Here is a 26,291-nt window from a genome sequence, read left to right as displayed (position 1 = left end):
TAATAATAGAACAATCAAGATTAAAATACCCGTGATTGATTGTTGTTCACTAACATTTTTGTTTGCTAGTAACGCTCTAAAAGACATTAAACTTTTAAAAAATGTGATACTCATTTCTGATATCCATAACCAAGAATAGTTATTACTTTCCTTTGCAATATTTCTACATTATGTAATGTGTGGAACATATAAAACGCACAAAATAAAAACAAATGTAATGAACAAAATTATTAGAAATAATTACTTAAAATTAGTCTAAAATCATAAAGAAAAGTATTGTTCAATTTGAGTGATTTAGAATTATTTCCAGGCTTATTTTTTATTTCAGAAATCATCTTTATTCTAACTCTTTAATTTATTGATTTATGTAAATTAGTTATCGTCGGTTATAGATGGTAAATGTACCAGTGTGGACATGATTCACGAGACATAATATATCGTACATGCATAATAATGCACTCTGAAAAAGACAAAATTTCTTCCGAGATTAGTAATTGTTCGTAAAATCTGTTTTAACTGTTGTTACAATATTGCATTATTATTTTGAGTATTGCCAGATTTTATCCCTGTCAACTAATCATGCAACAAGTCACTGTTAATAATTGCACAAAGCAATATTATCATGTTTAATATATTCAAATAAACAATACAAGCTTAAATAATTCTTGTAGTGCCAAATAATTACCTTCTGACAGAAATAATAATCTAACTACTATTCTAAATTTATTTATTGCATAATTTTAATCTTAAATCATAATATAATTCCATGTACTTATTTAAGTGAATAACGTTTTCAAGTCTATTTGTAGTGCAGTACTAATACATATCCAATTTAGTTATCGGAAGAGTACATCTATTTCCTTAGAAAATAATTAATTTCGTTAGATTCGAAAATTTTACATATGTGTTAAAATGGGTATTTATTCTAGAATAAATAACCAATTTAGTTATCAGAAGAGTACATCTATTTCCTTAGAAAATAATTAATTTCGTTAGATTCTAAAATTTTACATACGTGTTAAAATAGGTATTTATTCTAGTTCATTTAATTTCTATTCATGTACTATATGTTCGGCTACATCTGCGTTTCTGAACTGTGTGTATGTGTCAGTATTGAAGAAACTCATAACACAAAAACTCCACATTCTTTAATTGTAACCGTTTTTTAAAACATGAAAACAATATTTAATTGCAGTCATACTTTTCATATTAGTAAGGACACCCGATTTTCGCAAATGATTTTTTCACGAATTTCCGTTAATTGAGTTCGAGTGTTAAAATGTTTATATTTATCGAGAATTTTGTTATTTTTTTTTTCTGTTTTGTTTTGCGAATTTGACAACTGCTTGCATTAAACTAGATTATTTATTTTTTTTAACGAATATCACTGAATCGTACATTCATAGGTCACGAAATTCTATTATTTTATTTTCTACAATGAAACATTCAAAATAAGTATGAAAATGAGTTCGTCTTTCATGTCTTATCATGTGGAAAGCATGGCTGATCAGCTGTGAAAAATGAAAATGTAGCCTATATGTAGCATATGCGCAATGCTTAAGTTCATTATACATTAATACAATAAGAAGAAATGTGTAAAAAGATATTTATCACATTTTCAGCAAATGTACGCAACGAATTCTAAGAAATAATGTATTTTGATAATTCGACAGCCAAGTGGCCTGTCATAGTGTGCAAATGAACATTAGACCTAATGTTTTTGATATTCATGTGACACTTTTCTTCATCTAGTGCGTAACTGGCCTTAATTAATACTAGAGAAGTCTTTAGGGGAAAGTGATTTTCATGTTTAAATTCAAATCTTCAAGATTTACATGTTTAAATATCGACTTTTTTCCTGGTTTACATATTTAAATAACGACTTTTTTGTCATGAATTACAGTAATTTATTGACCACCTTTGATGTATTTTATTTACCATTTTATGGTGTCCGTAGGGGGAAAGGAACTGGCCAACCTACCCCATTATCTTCTGGCTTATTGCCTAAGTGATGGCTTATTGGTGTCACTTGTGAGGTTCAAATCTGTCTTCGGACAGTTGACTGAACAACACAACATGGTGTCCCTACTCATATAAGTGTAGTTCAGGGGTGAATTGACAATCGAGCAATATCTAGAGTTAGGCTATATTATTTCTTATGGAGAAGAGAGTCATCCTATTTTCAAATTTAAATATTGGTACTATGAATCATTCTGAGTGTTGTGTAACAAATATGTGTGTTTTAGTGATTTTGTTTGATATAATAGCATAGCGCAATTTGAATTTGAGATTGCTGATAGGACAGTGGCATAATTTAAACAGTGTTGCTACATAAAGTATTTCACTCTTATAGGCCTAGATGAATTCTCTTTCTGACTGATCAGTACCATTCCCCTCAAATCATGTTCTTCAACGATGTTGGACTTGAGGAAAATGGATTATGAACTTTACCATTCTGGCCTGAATTTATAATTTGTTCACTAAAATTATATCAAACTAACAAAATGAAAGAAATCTGGGAATTATACAATACGTATATTCAATTTTCGTTGCCATGAAGCATATTAATTCAGTATTCAAATTTAGAAAATTTTTACAATAATAAAATTATATCACATATTTTACTATAACATATAATCACGTACCATATCCATTTCATGTTTGCCTTAAAACACTTTTACCTGAATAGGTGCTTTAAAAGACACTATCGTGCATGGTTTATGAATTCTGTAATGGATGTTGGAAATAATATTTGTGATTGTATGATTATACAATGTTAATTCATAGACTGATAAAACATAATTGGTTATGAAATAATAATTAATTGTCTGTCATTAGGTTTGTTCCAGAATCGATTCTGAACTGTCTGCTAATGCGCAGTAGCTCAATGTGGGTTCCAATATGCTTTAAAACTCGTTCGGAACAAGTGAAACTGGTTCTCTATTAAGAGCAGGGACTGGGCATTCTGCACTGTTGATGGATGCGCAGATGGTTTAATCTAAAATTATGGTTAAAATGGTTCGAGACTAGGCAGGTTAAAATAGAAAAATAGTCCATCAGGAGTGATTTGGAAGGTGATAGCGATATAGGTATTTTACGAAGAATTAAGTTCGGAAGATGAATATAATTTTAATATAAGAAGAAACTCCGAAGGCCGTGAAAGAACTGAGGAATGTTAAAAAAAAACATAAAATCCCGAACTAGTTCTGAGATCATACACAACTGGCGCATGCGTCGAAAGAAGTTCGGTATTAGTTCATAATGCGTTCTGAACTGCTTGTTGGAACAAACCTATTGTTGTAAAACAATAGAAATGTTGTTGGTAGTTTAAATAAATAAATAAATGTTTCCATTGTGTATTACTTGTAATGTAAAAAGTTGCTTTTTCACAGGTTATGGACCTAGCAAAGAACTCTCCATCCCAGGATAATAGTCCTTGTCGTCTACATTTATATAAGCTAGTGCTTTGAAAATATTTGGCATTTCAAATTCTCCAGAACCGTCTTTAAAATAAAGTACAGCATTTTTAATCACATGCGAATACATTGTTTAGTTGTATATCACTGGTTATATTTATAGTGACGAAGCTAAATTAAGCCTAGTACTGGCAAATCTTGAATGACAGGAATCTTGTGCTTTTCAAGATGTTCCTTGGGACTGATTCCAAACAGCCTGAGCAACTGTGAAGAATTTATGCTTCCTGCAGAGAGAATCACCTCCTTTTTGGCTAAAGCTTTCCTTGGTATCAGATTTAACATTTTATACTTCAATTTCCCAATTTATGGATCAACAATAAACTTGGTCACCATAATCTTATTTTTATGACAAAGTTATTCCTTTTGTTTCCACTAAAAAATGCTCAATACGAACTCACTCTTGCTCCATTCTTAAGTGTTGCTTGCATGTAAGAGAAGCCAGTCTGATTGGCCCTGTTATAATCTACATTTTTGTACCCTTTCTCAATGCCTGAATCAATGAAAGCGATCACAAGTTCTGTATAGTAAGGAGGATATGAAATGTCCATCTCCAGTTGGTGAGTGGTATTCCATGTCAGTGCACAGTTGTGTGATGTTCATCCTCTCATGCTTCAAGACGTGTTTCGTTACACTGACGCAATTCCAACCCTCGTTACCCATTTCTGCCCATTTGTCATAGTCCTTGCAGTTGCCTTTTGTGTACATCTGAGAGTTGATGAGACTGCTGCCTCCACCCCTTTCCCCTGGGCCAAATCAAGTGACCATCTTTCAAACCAACACCAAATTTGTCACTCTTTTCTGGTCTGAAAGGTGACAAGATGAACATGGGTTCAATGATAGGGATATCAATGATGATGTATTCTAAGATCCCAGCTTCAAGGAGAAGTACTTTTCCAATTGAACACCTCAGACAACCGAGATACTAACAAGCATCTCATCGTGCTTTCTCCAACTATGATGAAGTTATACTTATCTTGTACGTATGTCACCTGTTATGTCAGTGCCAGAATCACCCACAGTGCGACCTCTGCTTGCATCTTCTTACACTACAACCCTGCAATCTTTTTTTGCGTATGATGTATGATGGATTGAGAGCTGTCACTGCACAAGTCTGTGCAAATTTCAGTTGTTGACATCTTGAAAAATGGCTAATCCATTTGTGAGTAATATAATTTCATATTTATCTGATGTAGTTCACGCAGTTCTGCCAAAATGTCAAAATGAAATTGTTTCTCAGACTGGTCACTTGTGTGAATATCGATGGCGACGATCTTCAGCATAGCCTAGTTGTCCTAAGTTGCGGTTGGAACTGCAAACATGCACAATAAAATTAACTTCTTGATTATATTAAATTAATACTTAATTCCAGTAAATTCCAATAGTAAATGTCAATAAACGTTAATTCACCACAACACACACCAAAAAACACATCAGCAGGCCCTATAACGAAATTTTAGACCAAATATTTTACGATATTCGATTTGTACAATCTTCAGTAACTGTCTAATAAAAATATGGACTGGAAGGAAACCAAATTGATCAAAACTGCAGATATTTTGAAGCATGACTTACGCGAAAGTTTTAGGACATTTGAAGAATTTGTATTTGGACAGTTGAAGCAAGAAATTGTGTTTCTCGGATATGCTTTGAATGGTTACTGTTTATGGGACCCTGAGAAGATAAAAGTTACAATTTTAAGAGATGCTATATTTTCAGATAGTAAAATGCCAATAGTGAAAACGTGGCAAAAGGTTGAAGAAATAAGAGGCATAGAAGAAGAAAATGCAGATAAAATTGAATTTCGTTTAAGAAACCAAAAAGTTGAACAAGACTTAGTTGAGAGATATAACTTGAGACCAACAGATAATCTACAAAAACCAAAAAGATACTCTGATTGTGACACTAATATAAGTGAATTGGAGACAGTTATGTTCTCTTTCGAAAATGTAATGAATGGTTCTAATAAAGAAAAATGGATAGCAGCTACAGAAAAAGAGAAAAGATCACTCCTGAAGAATGAAACTTGGACATAATATGTTGATCCTGAAAAAGCCAAGGACTCGAGCAGAGATGTGAAATCAGACAAATCCAAATCAAGAGGAGACAAAAAACAGACACGACAAAAGAGAAGAAAAAGGCTAAAAGAAAAGAACAGAGCAGAAAGAAAGAAAGAAACAAGATGAATTGGAGTTGAAAAATGAAAAACAAAGAAGCAAGACAAAAATCAGCAATGTTTACCAGTTTCTGATATGCTTACAAAACATTTTTCCTAATAAATTCGAACTATATACAATTTTTTTAATAAACGAGGCTGAATTTTATGTTTCTAAGTAAAAACTGTAAAATTATAAAATATTGTATAATTAAAGGAGGATGTTGGAAATAATATTATTTGTGATTGTATAATTATACACGGAGCAAATTGGCTCAGGCTGTAGCAGTTGAGACTCGTATTCAGGAGATCTTTGGTTCAAACCCCATGGCCGACCAATCTGACTGGGGTTTTTCATGGCTTCCCTCAATCACAAAAGGCAAATGCCGGATTGGAAATTTACATACCATGATTCATCACCGCCTCAATCACCAATATCATAAACATTAATCAAAATCTAAAATCAGTTACATAAACACATGCCATCTACAACACAAAACAGAAACAGGAACTCAATAATAGTAAAACGGGCTACTGGTATATCCGCAAGTCCTAAACACGCGATATGACCACAGATGTTAAAGTGTGTATAAATAAACTTAGCAAAAAAAAATTGTGATTGTATAAATTATACCATGTCAATTCATTGATTGATAAACATAGTTGGCTATGAAATAATAGTTGTCTTTCATTGTTGTAAAAACAATAGAAGTGTTGTTGGTAGTTTGAATAAATAAATGCTTCCATTGTGTTTTAGACATAATGTAAAAAGTGTCTTTTTCACCAATGGAGTCACAAGAAGAAACTTTTTGAATCCGTGGTTCTTGCCAGTAACTGGTAATAATCCTTTATTCCAGTGGCAAAGATATATTAAGTTTCTAACTTACCAGTATCATTATACTATAATTTTTTCCCCATTCTTTGTATTGTTTATGTTATCAGATACCTTCCACTTTTGGCGATGCAGAAATAGAAATGGCAGGGATACTGACCAAAAGCCAATTTCAAAGAAAAGCACTTCTTCCTTCAATTCTATACATGATACTCTTGCATTAGACACAAATGACAATAGTCATAATTGCAGACAAGCATGAAAAATAAATTGATGTATGAAAGATGTATAATATGACTTCTTTGTACTTATAATGCCAACATTAAAAATCGTATAAGGGTGAAACATATTTAATCAAACTAGGTTGTATTTAATACAACCTAGTTAATTGACATAAATGAATATACTAATAATTTTTAAAGAATTCAGTAACGTAACAGATTTAAAGAGATTAATTAAATATTGGAAGTCTTGAATATTAAATATTTTGCAATTGGGAAGCAGACAGAAATTCTATCTAGAATAATGTTGTTAACTAATGCTGAGTTCTTGGCAATAAAGTCATTAACTCTCTTATTCTCCAATATAGGAGAGCGATGTAACAAAAGTATAACTGTTTTAATTTAGGCACCACATCTACCTAGAATGTTTTACATTATTAAAAATGATCAGATTCTATGTCTGTAATTTCTCTTTGGTTAAATATCGTATTATAGGCTACATAAGGAATTCAGTAAAATGGTTTTATACTGGCAGAAAAAAAAACAGTTATTTTTCGGTAGATCTAATGTTTATACAAAATTGTTTCTAGGCCTATTCTGTAAAAAAAAAAAACAGTATGTAGGTTTATAGCATTAGATAAATTATTAATGCAAAAACTGTATTAGCTGTTGCCTAATATAACTGAAATTGTAGCTATTAATAACATAGACTCAAATAAGTTATGCCACTTTAACAATCCTATCATCTGCACTATGCTTTAGCTGTTTTACCAATGTGAGTATTATAAAATATGTAATTTCCTTTTTTGGTTTGTCATTATGTAAGAATAAACAATGAGTAATAATAATTGATAACAATGGTTGGTTTTTTTCATTATGTACAAGGAAAAATTACATTTTAAACATTCTGCCTACATTTCTTTGTAATGAACCAAAGAGATTCAAATAAGCAATATACAGTATACCTAGTAGTTAACCCTTCTGTAAAAGAAGGTTGTTTCGACAAATGGGAGAATTCATAGCTCTTAGTAACTTCAATATAATTTCAACATATAGTATTTGACTCGCAATGTAGTAGTTTCTATTTCCTCGAATATGGAAACAACATCATGTTTCGAAACAGTACGATAATATTACATTTCTTGCCGGAATGTGATACCTACTTAAACATTCTGCATGGGTCTACCCACCATGAAGAGAAGTTCATAATATGAGATATTATCTCATATGAGTAACTGAATTGACATCCTTTCATTGTTAAAAAATATGTAAGTACTGTACATGTGCGTAAATACAGAACTATTTTATTAACATTCTAATTACAAGTATACTAAACATGAAATGGCCAAACAGCCATTTCCCTCCTTGCATGTTACAGGAGAGACACATTACAATTACATTTCTTGGGGGAGGTTATTTATCTAAAAATGATTTTAAAATAACTTCATCTTATTCCAATCTTCATCTATTCTTGTACATAACCAGATATATATGCTGCAACGTATTGCCAGCACTTCCTCTGATGAAAAAACGAAATGGACATCTAGATCTCATGTAAGAACTATTGTGGCACAACAGGCTACATCGACTAAAATGTCTGTTAACAGTAACATCAAGTCAGAAGAAAATCCAAAGTATTTAGGCCACATGATTTTATATTGTATTGTTTTCCATATACACATTTCATTATCATTCAATGCAATACATGACCTACCAATTAAAGTCATACTGGTACATTGTTGGGAAGATTCAATAGTTAATCTTCAATTACGCTGGCCATATGTCCTAGATGTTTCAGGACAATCAAGAATTTTAATGTAGTGTTCTGCTGTCCTCATAAATCAGTATAATAATTCACATCCTAATTTAAATTTCCAACACAACAGTAAATCATGTGAGTCAAGTAACACAATTTCATTTATTATTTGTTTCCTGTATATATTAACATACGGATATCTTAGATTGAAAATTAACTTCAAATAATTATGGATAGTTCTAATGATTCGTAAATTATAGTATGTTAGTCAAGGTCGGAATAGATTAGTATATCCTCCATTGGAACGAATACTATACGAACATAAAATGGAAACAAAATTTTATTGTGTCTTTTTCATACATGATGTGACGTTTTGTAAAACAATCACCAATAATACAATAACAATAAATAAACGCTACAAAAGTATTTTTATACAAGTGTCCTGATACTTTGTTAGGATAATATGGTCACCGTACATTGCCAAAGAGCATGTCAAATAAGCAAAGAAACGATATTTAAACACAGGAATATAAATACTTGACCAGGAATAAAATTTCAAGTCAAAACTTGATTTGTATTAAGATAGGGTGAAAAAGTGCCCAAAGTGGGGAAGAATTTTCCCTACAGAATGTGAATATCATCTCTTACAGAGATGGATAAATTGCTGATTAAACAAATCATTGATCACAGGGCATAGAACACCATATTTCAAGAGCCAAGTTATATTAAAAAAATACAAATATAACGGTTTGGAGGTTTTAAATATCACCACTGCAAACTTCAATTATAGGAATTTTTATTTTAACATTCATCACTTAGTATTCAAATGCAGTCTGTAAAAATTCTTCCGAATTTACAAAATCTATAGGAAATGAAGTTTTCATACATCTGTCGATGAATGTGATAGGTCAGGTATTACACAAATTTCAGGTCATATATACACACTTGCATACAGACACACATCCATATGTCTACGTATATGACACCCATACACAGGGAAGCCTACATCTCACATATCTAAATGTTTCAATATTGTGCTTCTATCATTATGTAGTTCTTTAATTCTGTAGTGCAGAATTAATTCTATTAACTAAGTTGTCACTACAGGGTTGGCAGGTTGGCTTCCCATTATATTCACACAACCTTCAAATTCCATACATAAATTGCTTCAAATTATTTGTCCTTTACAAACACTTGCATTGTTCCATTTTTAATTCAAAAGACACATGTAGATAGAGGATAGAAATACTGATTATACATAATGACATTGAAAGATCTACAAAATAAAAGAGTGAAATAGGACAAAAAGGGCAGATAATTATGGGTGAAGTGAGAAATACAAGCAGGAAGAGGAGAGGACAGAAGACAGAGAGATGAGAAAATTTGATATCACTGTATCAGGAATAGTCTAATGAAAAACTGAACAGCTCCATTTAATTTGACAACAATGTATCAGGGATAGACTAATGAAAAACTGAACAGCTCCATTTAATTTGATATCACTGTATCAAGGACAGGCTAATGAAAAACTGAAGAGCTCCATTTGACATCATTGTATCAGGGATAGACTAATGAAAAATTGAATAGCTCCATTTAATTTGATATCACTGTATCAGGGATAGACTAATGAAAAACTGAACAGCTCTATTTAATTTTCTTTCTTTATATTGATGAGGAGATTATCGACATCTTGCAGATAGTGACAATGATCCATAAACAGTTTTTATAATCACAATTAATTCAGGGTTCTCAGATGTCCTCATAACAGTGAACCCTATCCTGATTTCACTCGATAGTTGAGAGGATGTACTTTATATTATATAAATTTATAACTATGTAAAGTTACACAAATATTGCCAAACGAAACATTATAATTTTATTACATGATATACTAACTTCATGAAGATTCAGATCTGGTGAACTTGTTAGAATTTACAAATCACAGCGTGAATTTGTCACAGGTGCAGTCATCATCATTTCAAAATTCATCCCAATTTATATATTTTACTTGTAGAATACTGATTTTAATTATTAATTATTCCTGTCAAATGTTAGATTACATTTAAGACCAAAAAAGTGGTAGCAGTGTAACATAATGCTCCCAGCAGTGACAAAACAACCTGTGACGAGATTTTCTAAATTCAACAATCATCATAATGGTTGTGTATATGTCTGGTATCCACCAGTGCTTCTAATGATTACATAATTTCTTTAAATTATGTATTATTGTACATACAATGTGCATACAAGTAAAACAACACTGTAATAACTGTACAGAAATTATAAAACAATGAAGTTAAAAAAAATAATTTTGGAAAGTCTTCTCTTTTTTTCTTTTTTAACACTTACCAGTGTGTTAACAGTGTAGCAATCAATTTAATATAGCATAAAAATGTAACGTATATATGAACACACATAAAATTTTGAAATCTGGACTAAATTTTCAAGAATAAATTCTTTCTTTAACAATTACCTTTATTTATCTGTCCATTATTCTCAGTTCAATACTTTATGGGCATAAAAAGGGCACAATTTATTTAGTCACAAGATCTTAAAATTATCAGCAGCAATTCTATAATATCGTAAAATTTGCACAGTAACAGGGGGGAGAAGGTAAGAGCTTAAAATCTCTTCATTCCTCTCATAAAGGGTACAGATGAAACCAAATCATCATTGGGTTAAGATTTAATACATGTATAATGGCTGACACACACCATCCTTCTCCTCAGAGACATTATCAGCAAGTTTAAGGATACCAGTACATTTAATAAAAGTTTGTGATTTTAGTTTTTTTTTCTGTAATTTCTAACTTAAATAATGTTCTAATAAAACTACATTATGTACCATGAAAGAAGCAATGCATTACGGTAATGTCGGTAAAAAATACTTTGCAGAAGATTAATGGGGACTATATTTGCTACAATGAAGTATATTATTTTGTATTGAGAATTCTCCACTTAATCAATGGGAAATGAGATTTTTTTATTCAAATAAGAGCAAAATTTCATGGAAATTACACACTTCTAATTATTGCACGATCTCACAACAACAAAAAAAATCTGGACAAAGCTTATACACATATAAACATTAAAGGAGAGGTGGAAGTATATGAAATATAATTAATTAGAAATTTATAAGTGTAATTTTTTCTTAAACGCAAATAGGTACTTTTTCGTTTTAATGTTTATTGCCTTCACATAAACTATTTCACTTTAATTGAACTTGTAAAATTCAATTGGAGATAGATATTTGTAACAATGAAAACAAGGCTGGGGCTACCATTTGAACTGATTACGTGACTGTCTTATTATCTATTATTACTACACTTACTGAATACTGAGAAATAAATTAAGGAATTATTCCTAAATATTATTATAAATAACAATCTTGCCTGCGAGATCTTCCATTTCTTAATACCCTATCAAAGAAATGTTTATTTTGAAAATGCCTATACCTGTCTGATATCAATACAAAGCAAAGCAATTCTAATGTTTTCCCTTGCTTCTTCTGCTTGCAACATTACAGATCTTGGACTATAAGCAATGTTCTCAATTCTTAATTTTGATTTTAGCTTCAAACATTAAGTGTTGTTGGCAGTTGAAGTCCACCACTTCACTTTATTTTGTGGAGGAAAGAGAAATCCCAACTACTGACTGTAAGTTAAGAGAGGAAATTAATTGTGCACCGTAAAGGGTAACACTTGATGTTAGCACCGTAGCAATATCACCTGTAATTCTTACTGAAGACTGGAGGAATCATTGCTCGGTGGTCACTCTATAACCTTTCACATATGATCAGACTATAATTTCTTTTAATCCACAAGCAACTTCAAATTAGATCTTACACAGCAGAAAGTAGCATCTAGGCTAATAATGTTCTTTCTTTTTCTTTCCTCAATAATATTGCCTCCATAGATCAGGAACGTGTTCTATTTTCTTGATGGATATGTTTTCTTTTTCAGAAAAAAGTATAAATACAGAAATCATCTTAATGATCAATGCCCAATATACGTTTTGCTATCATCAATAGCTAAATATCTGTAAATCATAAGCAGTATTATCTGATTAAATTACAGAAATAAAAGACTGATTTAAACTACAGCAATGAATTCTTGTATAACAATGTCCCAATAAACAGAAACTGTTTAGAAACAATGGTGAGTAGGCAGACATGTTTCATTTAAAAGTAGATTTATGCTGATTATAACAATTACAGAGAGACAAGATGGTGTTCATATATTATGTGGCTTATCTTTTTTTCCTTAACAATAACTTCCATACAGTTGAATCACTCAACAAACAAACGTACCAGAACAATTTTATCTTGAAAGTTTATTTTTTGTAAGGACACAACATTTTTGTTATGACAGAGGATTTAAACACTTGCAAACTAAGAATATATAATTATTATTGATGCTCCTAATACCGTATTAATAGTACTTGACAGTTACCAAATCCAGCAACTGAAATTATTATTATTATTATTATTATTATTATTATTATTATTATAAACAATAATAATGAAGGCGTCAGTTGTTATATTATAAATTTTATAATAATTTTTAAGCAAAAAGTAACGTATTTCAAGGAGCCCAGTTCATGCACCATAACTTTGCTACATTTATAAACAGCATAAAACTATGAAAATTTGACTGTTAGATAGCTCTTAAAAAGTAGTTAACAGTTATAATTGTTTAATTTATTACGAACGAAGTATTTGTGTTTACCTGCAAATACTGGTAACCTCTCATATATGTGGTTTCACGAAACATATATCTTTTGAAGTTTTGAAGATTATGAATAAGAAACACTCTACAATGTTATGAGACTTATTTACGTTCTTTTTTAAACATGGATAAAGGGTGAAGAATTTTAAAGTATGAATTTTCAAGAGAATAACATTCCAATATGTTACATCCATAAAAATTACTGCGTAAGTATATTGTACTGCAAAAGATGGGAAAGAATTTTTTTATTTGAATTACTAGAAAGGAGCAAAGATAAGCACATAGAAATAAATTTAGATAATTCCTCTGGTTTAGATTCAATCTCATTAATAATTCTAACAAGTGATAACCTACTGAATGATAATTGGAAAATGGTTTACACATGTAATGCACATGTGCTGATTTCTAAAGAAATATGTAAGGACATTAGCAGACAAAAATATTTAATTTCAAAGACAGGTTTTTTTCAACGACTGAATTAAAGAATAGATTACATATAAGAAAGAATAAACAAAGTAATTCATAATCTACTACGCATGTAAATCATTTCTTCTCACAAGGTAGGAAATACCCGGAAATAGCAATGTTACTGCTGATGTGTGTAAGTGTCAATCACTACTGTGTATTATTTGTGATATGCTAAATCTCAAATCTAAAATTCTGAGACAAAGCACAATTGTTACATCACCAAATGTGGAAATTAAAGCAGTCTTGTAACAACTTTAATTCTACAGAATATTCCTTTATCGTCCCTCAATAACAAAAGAATGTCCTACACAAGGTTCTACACTTGGACTTTTGTAGCTGATAACATAACATATTCCAATCTCCCATAATTCAAGTTTATGATGCTTTGATGTATTACAGTAGTAAACAAACTATGGCTAAATGAGTTAGATAACCCTTTTGCAATCACTTTGTGTAACATGTTAAATGCAGTCTAACTTAACTCGATAATATATGTGGGCATCCAACAACATAATGCTAATGACATATTATATTAGAATAAAATATTGTACTTCGTTGAAGAATGCGCCAAGATTATTGACTAGAACAGTTTCAACTCTTCATGTACAACAGTTTACAGATTGTCTGCATCTTTAAAAATTTAATGCAAACTCTGGCTTATTTTGCTACCAATACGCTATCATTCAATTGGAAACAGTTTTACATTTTAAACTCAAGAAATTCTGTTACTGCAGAAGTTGCCACCATAACCCCAAATCATGTAAATTAATTTCATTATTTTGATATTCTGTATATAAAGAGCTCTGTCATCTTTATAAATTATGAGGTATTACTAATGTGAGAAGTAAATACTTAACATATATTTTTGTTGCAATGCACTGCTTGATATCATTAACGGTGAAATATGCTGGCATTTACGAATGACATGTATGCGATAACTTCAATATTAATGACAAATAAATACATGAATGTCATATTCAGGCAGAATTGACAGTCTCATTTATCTCACATAACAGGATATTCCTCAGCAACTATCAGAAATTTCAGTACAAATTTCTTCTCTGGTTATCACGCCAACAACTTTACGAAAATAAATATGACAGTGATATCGATCGTCTAGTTCAAAAGTGCAACAACTCAAAAAAAAAAAAAAAAAAAAAAAAAAAAAAAACAAGTTTTGAGATATCTTCAGTTGAAAGTTTCAAATAAATCACTTATAAAGGAACAGAGTTCTGGTTCATAACCACGACAATTAGAAATGAGTCAGTATTCAGGACGAGTATATCACAATCTTCCAGTTCATTATTAATACATTTCGAAATGTACTAATAATGAATTAGTGAAGTCCATAGTTATAATTACATCTAAAGCAGTTTATTTCGTTTTTTTCTTTTTGGTTGTAAATATGACTTATCTCAATATTGAATCGGAAAGAGCCCCAAAAGGGGCTTTCAGTAGTATAAATAACTAAAAAATGGCAATTTTTGAGTTGTCGCACTTTTGAACTGGACGATCGATATATTAAAAATTAAAATATCAATAAAGAGATAATTAAGGATCACTTTTTAATTCATTTATCATTATGAGTAAATAGATTTTTTTTTATATTCTAATATTAATATTCTTTTCAATTGCCATTAACACATAATATGCACAAGTAGTCTGCATAAAACCGAATCTTAATGGTGGCATCAGAATTTTTAATTTGGGGGAGTGAGCATGGGAGACATTAGGGTGGACACAACTTGATTGTGATGAATAAGCATTCTTTTTGCACAATGCTATTAAATTTGATATGGGAGTAGTTTATTAGCAGTATTTCTTCTATTTAGTATTAGACATGATAGGTGCACATTAGTTGAATCGCAAGAGCATTGGCATTCCACATTGGTAAATCTGGGTTCGAATCCTGGCAGGTCCAAGTGTAATTTTTGATGGGCAAAGACCATACTTGGTGGTAGGTTTTGCGTGTGAACTCCCGTTTCCCCTACCAGCATGTTACCATTACTCTATAAATAATCCTCATGCAGTGCTATGTAGATTACTTCTAATGGTGCATCAAGGGCAATGCTACAGTGGCAAAAAGATCTACAATTACAGTGCGCACTCCTAGAGAGGGAAACTTGGGTGAATGATGCAAAGTCAAGTACCCGCTATTGAATCTTTCACAAGTTTTTGCACTTATATGTTTTTCATGTATTTTTTTTTTTCCGAAATCCCAGCAAATTCCTATACTTACCACGTTAATTTATTTCAGATATATGGTTTTCTTTTATATGTATTTTACACTTATATGATCATATTTTACCCCAGAAGATACGAAACGTCATTTATACATTCAAAATCAATTTTGCTCAAAATTATGTTTGCCATGAAAATGTGTATCTAATGCCTATCCACTTCATTTGCGTGATTCGAGTTCCACATATTGCGGATAGATGGCAGGACAGTGACCCATTTCAAGGTGCACACCACTTCGGCAGGCCACGTTATGCATAACGTGTATCTGTGAAGAGTTATGTCGTGTACTAGGGTGAGTGTAGGTCTATGTGTAGGTGGTCGTGTCAGTGTAGTGTAGGGTATGGGTGAGGATGATGATGAAGGTGAGGAAGGGAGAAGGGGAAACTCGGTGCCAGCATGTAGCCTACTCCTGTTGAATGTAAGAGCGCGAAAATACGAACATGTTCATTGTTAAGATGCAGCCCATTTTTTAAATTTGTGGAAATTTAAAGCTGTCCATGCTTGCCTCCAACAATCTTGTGTCCTTTAATGACGATGTTTCTGCTTTAGAAAGAGTGAAACATTTTATAACACATCATGATGTAACTGAACTAACTACGGAAGAGTTATCACAATTTGAGGGCATGGTTTATTTCCTAGGAGCAAGCAGTCCAAAAAACAGACTTTTTTGTAAAATAGTCATGTATTATTAAATGAAAATCCCATGGGAGGAACAAGGTAAGTCAATGTCATACAATTTTCTCGATTGGAGTTTGAAATGTTATGTATCAGCCAGCTTTGGCTCTAAGCAGCTAAGACTTCCTACAAATAATCTTACATTCTTCAAGATTATGTGTTATAAATTTGGGTAGTGTATTATAGACTCAAATATGGCTTAACTGTAAAGTCATAAATTTCTCTTGTGAAAATTTTACTAAACTGACTTCATTCATTCTCCCTATATAGTTTTCAAAAGCTAATTCAGATGTTATAAAATGTCATTTCAATTATACTTATTTCTCATTTATGCAGCTTTTTTTTTTACTCCTATAAAAAGGTATAAATGAATTTTTACTTGTGTGTGTGTGTGTGTGTGTGTATTAGTCTACAATGGCATATGATTAATTTTCCACTTATTCACCATCTAGACGCAAACCAAAAATAAAATGAAGTTAAATATTTAATGGAGATTTAACTAATCTCAACTTAAACATTATTGGTTTATGAACAAAAGCAAAAATTGTGAAATTTAAGGAAAGTTGTGAGGTAAATATTTCAATAATTAAAGTAATAAATAAATAGAGTGTGGCAGGGTACAAAATGGTGAGAACAGATTAATTTTGTGTAGGCTCACCAAAGCTTCGAATTAGAGTCACTTCTGTGGAAGCCATACAAACTCAAGTCATGATTAATTTATAAGAAATCTAAGAGAAGAGTTCAAACAGAAAACTTAAATTGTACAGAATATATTGCTCGGCATCTTAGAATTTTTTAACTGAATTTATAGAATGTTGATCAATGTTATAAAAAGTTATCTGAAATTTGAGTATGCAAATATTTCAATATATTCCAATGGAATATAACAGTTCAACTGGAGTATGTTATTGTAGTAAATTCCAAGAATATTTTGGATGCAATAATTAACTAATTATTAAAAAAACATAAAAAATCAAACTGCAGCAATTAAGAAGAAAAACATTACTACAAAACATCAATACCAGATTTAGGCCTAGGCAACCTAGGTAGTTGCGGCAATTTTTTCCAGGGGGGGGGGGGGAGGAACGGCATCTCTTTTTTTTAAACACTTGGTAAATCTTTTCTGAAGTTTGTTCTTGAACACCCTGTGAATGTCGGAAGTCGCATTGTCGCGGCGAGAGTAAAAGGAAAGTGTGCAGCTCCATATTTTAATACCAGTTTCACGTTATTATCCTATGAAACTGCTTAAATTTAACTACTTGTATAAACAAGAATGTATTGTTTAAAATCAAATTGGATGTGTGTTTCTTATTTATCGCTATGAATAGTAACTACAACTCTAGTTACATTTCCAATATATAGGGTAGCGCAGATGAAAGTAGTTTGCCTCCCGTTTGAATCCGAATGGGATATTTTGACTGTTTGAAATTCCATTATCGTATTCTATCATATCGTATCATAACGAAATGAGTAAACAGCTACAACAATGGACAATTTTATGCAATAATCCATTGTTGGCATTCTTCCTGTCAGTATTTCATCAGTCGAATTACACATGTCTGTTCGCATTCTGCAAAATGACTTACTTGATACAAGAAGTGGAAATTGTGGAAGCGTATGTGAGAACAGGTTCGATTAAGGAAACCCGCATAATTTTCAGGACAAATGGCAAAGAGAGCAATACAGGTTTGCTTAAAAAGTGACCTGCTACCGGTATGTGATCTGTGCAAAATGTATATGTGCAAGTGTATCTAAACATGATTGATTAGACGTGCACAGCTGTGTACTGATGATACAGGGAGCCATTTTGAACATCTTCTATAAAAGGTGAGTCCTTTGTGCTGCTGTATTTACTCTATACTTACATGGGCTACTTTTATCTGTGCCACCCTGTAGAATATCGTCAACAACACTATTTAATCACTTTCCAGCATGTGAACTATATAATTCGATATGAAAGGTTTATTCCGCAAAGAGTTGCAGATTATTTTTCAAGGTCAATGTAGTGTATCCACCAGCCACTGAACGAATATTGCACACTTTTATCACTGTCAATGCGGCACTATAAACCAATTTTCAATACTTTTATCACAACCACAACACATTTCAAATCTTATTGTACCATACATATAGAATTATTACTACAGTAACATATTTCGTATATCACGAAACATGTAAAATGTAATTATTATGAAAGTCGCCATAGCTTCTTCTTCGAATTAGTAGTATTAATACAATCCACTTCCACTAGATGGAAACTGACACGATTGGCAGTGCTGGCAATACATGAAAACGAAATGATACTAAATGTGAGGAATGATACTACAGGTCTGTAGTATTATGTGACAGGTTAGGTTAGGTTTGATTAGGTATGTATTATGTGATAGGTTAGGTTTGATTAGATGGGTAGTATTATGAGAAAGGTTAGGTTTGTTTAGGTGTGTAGTATTACTACTACGCTGGCAACACTGAAACCCACTGTTACATTAAAGAAATATGGAGGTATTCTTCGTTCATGCACGACGATTTTCGTATATAAATAAAGTACGTATTTAGGGCGGGTTGGGTGGGCTTACAGGTCTCCCAGTGATCACATCAATTTATACTAATAAATACTATAAATCCAAGACATTTTTAAGGTATTTTATCAAGTTCCTATAGTGGCTGGGACATAAGAAACATTCACCTTTTTCAATTTACTTTATACTTCCTATCGAAGTAAGAAATACTCGTAATAATTATACCACCAACAAAATCAATGCTTAAAGGAGCAGTCCGCGATAAAATTAAGTTGGCTTTAATCAAACACGTTTTTCAATCTAAGTAGAATGCAATTTTCCGCATGTCAATGCGAGGCATGGTTCTTGAGTTACTGACTCCGCACAAATACTTATGACGTCATAGCCACTGAACTGTTGTGATTGCATAGTAGGCCGAGAACATCCCGAGTGCAGTGCTCTGTATTAAATAATCTTCTCGCGCCGTAGTACACGTGAACAGAATTTCGGACTTAGTTGTGATTGAGTGAAGTCATTTTTGCTTTTCATTTAATCATAAAATAGCACATACCAACGTTGTGGTTTCATGTAGGGCTATTTTATTTTATATGAACGATTTTGAACTATAGTAGACTAAACAGAAAAAAATTGTATCGTAATACAGTTTAAAATGCCGTGGTGTTGTGATTTTTCGTGTTCAGAGGGAACAACAAAAGCAGAACATGGAGAAGGGGTATCATTTCATGTATTGCCGAGCAGAGAAAAGTCACCGCAAATATTTAAAACATGGGTGAAGAAAATCAACAGAACAGGTTTTACATCATCGAAAACTGCTGTTGTGTGTTCTAATCGTTTCCATGAAATTAATTTTGAAGAATCGTCTCTATTAAAAAGACGCTTAATGAAAGACAATAGAACTCTTATGAAAATGAAGAAAACTGCTGTCCCTTATTTTTGAAAGGAGAATCTCCCCAAGACAGTTCTGATACTATGCGCTCCTCTGCTTATAAATGAAAAAAAGGTCGTTGAAGAAGTAATAGCAAGTTGCAGTGATGCACCTATAGCTGAAAATATTGACGTATGTGTAGTTCTCGATGAGGCTGAAAATTCACAGAAACCTGATATAAACAAAGCTATGCAGTGTGAGATAGGGTGCGAGGTGCTAAGAAATGTGTGTGGTGAACCAGATGTGAGTGAGCCATAAACTGACTTAGACAGATCTTTTCAAATAGAAGAAGAAACTTCAAATTCTAATTCATCACGTATAAGGTACAAATTGTTTGAAAATTTTTCAAAAACTTTACAACTATATTTCATTGGCAAGACAACATTTTATAAAATAATTTCAAAATTCGTAGAACCAACAGTAGGTGTAGTTATTTTCAGATTCATGAACAACTTATCAATTCCGTAAAAGATAAAAACATGCGAATCACGGTGATGACCAATTTGACTCACCTGGTTACAGTGCAAAATATGTCACTTACAGTGTAATGGACCTCGATTCAGATAATCTTATAGACTTCGTAGTTCTGCAAAAGGGTCTAATTATAGGTAATCTTGAAAAAGCAGCATGCGAAAAAGTTCTAGATCGCCTAAAAGAAAAAAATGAACATTACCCTCTCTCTGTCGGACCGCAATAGAGGAATTAGGAAATTAGTGAGGACCAAATACGAATGGTGGACCATCATTTTACATTTGGCACATTGCAAAAAGCTTATATAAAAACCTTAAAGCCGCCGCAAAAACATATGAGAAAATACAAATGTGGAAAGACAGCATCATAAATCACTCGTGGTGGTTATGTGCTACATGTGAAGGTGATTCTGACGACTTAGAAGACAGATTCATTTCTGCATTAAATCATATTTGTAATATACACGAATAGAGACGTATAAAAAATGTGCACACATTCACCCATACAAGAGCGAGAGGGAATGGACCGAACCTGGATCCGAACCAACAATGCTCTGAAAAATGTTGTATGCAACCCTGCCCTTTAAAAGACTTAAAGCAGACTAATCAGTTTTGTCACACCAGCAAACTTGAATCATATCATAACGAGAGATTGGTTTACACTCCTAAGAGAAAACACTTTCCGTATGATGGAATAGTAACAAGAACTATGATTGCGATAATGGACCATAATTACAACATGAAAATAGATGTAACTGGTTCCAGACTCCAATACTCTAAAGCCACTAAACGATGGGTGGAAAAGAAAACATACAGCAGGAAGGAAAACGCGTGGAGAGAAGATATACAGAGAAATGTGTTGGAAGTAGCTCGTGATTATCAACTACTGCAATTCGATGATCCACATGTTTTAGAGGTTCTCTCAAACATAGCCCCGGTGCCTAAACCGTGTGACTCAACAACTATGGTGCAATAGAATAATATAAACCATGTACTAATTTATTGCTGACGTGAGATAAACAGTATCTGTAGTCCCTATATAACGAATATTTCACATCTCACATACATTCACTCACTCAGAGAAGACGTTGACTTAGATTATAATTGATCAAAATATTAAACTTTTTCAGTTTGAACCCTTATCAGACTCAAGTCGTTCTAATCACAGAATGCATTGTACACGGGATTTAAATTGGGATAGAGTTTGGGTAAGTTATTATTATTATTATTATTATTATTATTATTATTATTATTATTATTAAAGTATATGCATGTGATAGGTCCTAAGTGAGTTAATAATAACTGACTGTAACATATGAATATGTATTTACTCGTTCTACACCACTGTATGTCAAACGGAACTACAATGTAGTCTTATGAAGCGATCGGTGGTTATGACGTCAGAGCTTGCAGTAAGACCTTTAATATTTCACAAACTAAAAGGAGTAGAGAGATGAGACAAACGCCGTTAATCTAAGGATTACTTAGGTAAACATCCTATAATATAATCAAAATTTCGAATTTTATCGCGGACTGCTCCTTTAAAAATAAACCACATCCTGCCTTTCACAAATCAATATTGTTTCAACAATGAATAAGTTTGATTATATTTCTTTGCATCGAGTCTGATGTGCTTCGTCAGGTCGACTTTGATGACATCAACAATGCTTGCTCTGTGAAGAAAGTGCGAAGGAAATCTTTATAATTCACGAGTAGCCTATGTTATTATGATTCCAATAATTTATTGTTTTCCGAATTTATGACATTTCATTTTAAGCTAATTTAAACTAAACATGACCTGTATAATAGCTGCTTATAACTTGTTTGTGGGAGTTGGGGGCGGCAAATTTTAGCACTGCTTAGGGGTGGCACTATCCTAAATCCGGTCCTGCAAAATATTATACTACCCCAGAGCATGAGGAGAATCAAGTGATAATCTTCATACAGGAAAACTTCTTTTATACAATTCGCACTTATGCATTTCTTACACTCTGAGGTCGTGAAAAAATTCCTATACTTTTCATGTTAATTTAATTTATTTTAGATATAAGTTTTTCGTTTATTCATTTTTTTTTACAATTATACAATCACATTTTAAACCTCGGGAGATACACAACGTCATTCATATGTTGACTCAATTTTTCTCGAAATTAGATTTGCTATGAAGATGTAAGAGCGCGAAAATAAAGTAGATGTCCATTTTTAAGATGCAGCCTACTTTTAAGTTCGTGAAAATTCGAAACTGCCATGTTTATCCCAGAACATGCCAGCTTCAGTAACTGGTTATACACAAGTGGAAGAAACCATTCAGAAAAGGGAGAGAAGTATGCAAGTGAACTCCGATCTCATGGCTTGTCATGTAGAGGGAAGAAACAGAACATTTTAAACAATGAGGATCCAGCACCAAAACTGTGACCACATTGAATACAACTATCCTAGCATCCCTCGAAACTGAAATATTGTGATGTAAATGAACAAATTTTGGAATAGTTATTACAATTTGAAGAAACTGTTTACTTCTTAGGAACAAACAAAAGCAAGCAGTCCAAAGAACTGACTTTTTTATTTTTTGTAAAATAATAGCATGTTATTAAAATATGGTATTTCAGATTTTACTAAATGTCATTTCAGTTCTACGGTTTTCTCACTTATGTGTTTTTTTCAGGCCCCATAAAAATGTATAATTACAGGTTTACTGTAATTTCTGAGAGTTGCTGTGTTTTATGTTGCAAAAACTATATTATTATTATTATTATTATTATTATTATTATTATTATTATTATTATTATTATTATTATATTTTTTGCAGTCATCGTCGTCATTCTTTTTGTTATGGTTTTTGACATTAAAGTATTAATTTCTATCGTATGTTCTGCTAATGAATCAAGAACGTAGAACAAAGACCAAATATATCAACAGCAAATGCCCAAAAATTCATTTACTGTGGACTTAAAGGAATTTTCCTGAAATAAAAAAAAATAAGTATTACTTTCACACACAATGATGTATATTCGAAGAACTTAGGCTTTTGTTTTAGGTATACCCATATTATTAGGTAACTGTTAATTTATGTAAACAGATACGGCATAGGTATCCATTTCACTCTAAAATGGAAGACTCTAGAATGCAGAATTTTTATCTTTTACCACATGGCAACAACTTCTGTAAGCATGTTACTCTTATTCTAGACATCAATAGCATTCGTATTAGCATCATCATCATCATCATCATCATCATCATCATCATCATCATCATCATCATCATCATCATCATCATCATCATCAGAAAATCAATCTCCTATTATTGATTGTCGGTCCAATCCTTATTAAGACTGCAACCTGGATCTATCAGGTATTCTTTCTTTATTATTGTTGTTGTTATTATCATTTATAGACTTACTATTGTATGTTCCTATGCCCCTGACTATTACCTCATAATTCTATTCGAAAGTTGAGGTTTTTATTTTCATAAACTCTCGCTGTATGCTTTGAATTTCATAGTCTTATGTAAGTGCAATCTCGTTTATTGTAAAAAAAAAAGTAACTAAAGCTTCTTTTAAAATATGAATTGAATTATATATTCAAAATGTATTAAACGAGTTGTCATTTTAGAAGTATCAGAAAAGTATTTTTGTTACCAATGCCAATCCTGAATGATATCTATAAGACTATGCAACACCCAAAGATTAATTTGATAATGTAAAACTGTTAAGAGTACATGTATTATCATTTTTAAACTCTATGGAATTCGTAATGAACCTGTTTTCTTGTCTTTCGGAAGAAAATGAAATTCATGTTTCAACCTAAACAAACAGATCATTAAATGAATTAATTTAGTAAGGGCATAGAAACAAAGCAGACTGGCAGAGATAATCTAAGTGATACAATACTGAATCACAGACAAAATATATGAGTGACCAAAAATACATTAATTATTATGACAGTCATTATTGAATATAATGTTGAAAGGTGTCCGAAGACATAAAAGATATGTGGCACCCAAGTCTCCTTCTCCATCTCAGCATGACATGACGAGAAAGAAGGGTGGAGGCTCACGAGTGACGTGATGGTTAAGTTGTGGCATTCTTCACAGATCTGCAGCAAACAGATAAAGTATATAAACACCTAATAGCATAGCAGTAAACTGTTTGAATAAAAAATATGCTAATAATAGGTACTATGTTCTTCAAATGGGTGAAACTAAATAAATACAGACATGGTTATGTTCCCAGTGTCAAGCATTTGACAACGAAGTCATCGTCTCTTCACGAATTATCTCAGCATAACTGATACTCTACTCATCTTCAGTTTGTGTAGTTAACACATGTACCAGAGACCTTCACACAGCGAAATCAGTTATCAAAAGTAGAGAGAAAGCAGTGGAAAAGTATAAATTAAAGTTATAAGAGATAAAAACCTTAAAAAAAGCAAGGTTTTTGGTACCACCTGTTAAGGTGCGTACACACTTAGTGAACGAACAACAAACAAATGATGAAGCCAAACTTCGTTGTTCATTCGCTGTTTGGAGCAACGTACAAATCATTTGCAAATGGTCAGAAAACATTCACGTTCGCTGATTATCTGCAGTAATGGCAGACGAAGATGTAATTATAGCAAGTGCATCCATTATTATTATACGCAGTTTAACAAAAAGAAAGTTAAAAACCAAAAGTATGGTGTTCAGACGCCACTCTACGAAAGGTGCAATCAATATAGAGGCACTGACTTGCTTCATGATTTATGACGAATGGAATCGGGACAGTTTCACAACTTCTGTCACATTTCAGAAACTGACTTCGAAATATTACTGTGCAAAATGGGGCCAAAAATTTCCAAGAAAGACACAAGCTGGCGAGAAGCAATATCTATTCGGGAAAGGCTAGCATTAACACTTCGATATCTCACTACAGGAGATTCATATACAAATTTAATGTATTTATTCAAAGTGTCGAAACAGTTGATTACCAGGATTGTTCCAGGAGTATGTACAGCTATAATTGAGGAACTGGAAGATTTTATTAAGTTACGACTGCAAGACAGGGGAAAGTTTCAATATACAGATACCTCACTGACAATAATTATCTTAAAATACTAAAAAGAGAGATTTCTCTGTATTTGTCGAATGCACATCATGCTTACGAAAAGGCACTTTTCAGTTCCAATGAATTATTTTGTGTGCACAAGGTTGGAACTTTGTTTTTTCCGGGCGTGAATTTGTCCAAAAGGAACGACATATGTTTATATATGCGAACCAAGTTGACTCGTACACTTCATAACTCCCCATTCCAGATCTTTTTATGGACTTCTGTCTTTCCCTCCGGAATGATGTCAGTAGGGACTAGGAACTCAATTTTCTTTTTGACTTCTGCTCCTTACAATAAACAACAAATATGTATCCACTGGAAATAAAGAAACAAAAATAATTTTCAAATTTTGCAAATGTTTGACTCGCCTACCTTGCAGCTAAACATCTTTCCAATAGCTTCCCAAACATCATGTTTTCTTACTTTATTGTGTGGTAAGTAGGATGCTTGGGATTCCATAAAGTTTCCTGCTCCTTATATGCATTAATAAGATTTATAACACTCGTCTTCTGTCCACTCCAGTTTCGACATCCTGTTGGTGAAATTGAACTAAGCGCTGCGTTCTAACTACAAACTAGTGGCAAATCCCATCCACAACGAATACCAACTTTCTTTGATGTACTGACAAGCGACGGATAACTTCCGAAGGCAAACCAAACGATCGGTTTGCCTTTGCTGTGATGTACACACACGTTCCGATTTCAATCAGTGAATGCATTTGTTTGTCGTTTGTTTGTTGTTCGTTCG

General features: G+C 32.3%; 1 protein-coding gene across 1 annotated transcript in view; it reads right to left on the bottom strand.

Moving 5' to 3' along the window:
* Positions 1 to 1,299: 1,299 nt before the first annotated feature.
* The window catches only part of rl (Mitogen-activated protein kinase rl), a 536,876-nt gene continuing 511,884 nt past the window's right edge, over positions 1,300 to 26,291 (bottom strand). Inside the window, exon 8 of the mRNA XM_069827948.1 lies at positions 1,300 to 24,555. The gene's annotated coding sequence lies outside the window, so the exon portion shown is untranslated. The remainder of the gene's footprint in view (positions 24,556 to 26,291) is intronic.

This window comes from Periplaneta americana, chromosome 1 (assembly GCF_040183065.1).
Source record: "Periplaneta americana isolate PAMFEO1 chromosome 1, P.americana_PAMFEO1_priV1, whole genome shotgun sequence".
NCBI classification, from domain to species: Eukaryota; Metazoa; Arthropoda; class Insecta; order Blattodea; family Blattidae; genus Periplaneta; species Periplaneta americana.
Note: the sequence above shows the minus strand (reverse complement) of the source record. Positions and strands in the feature narration are given on the sequence as shown.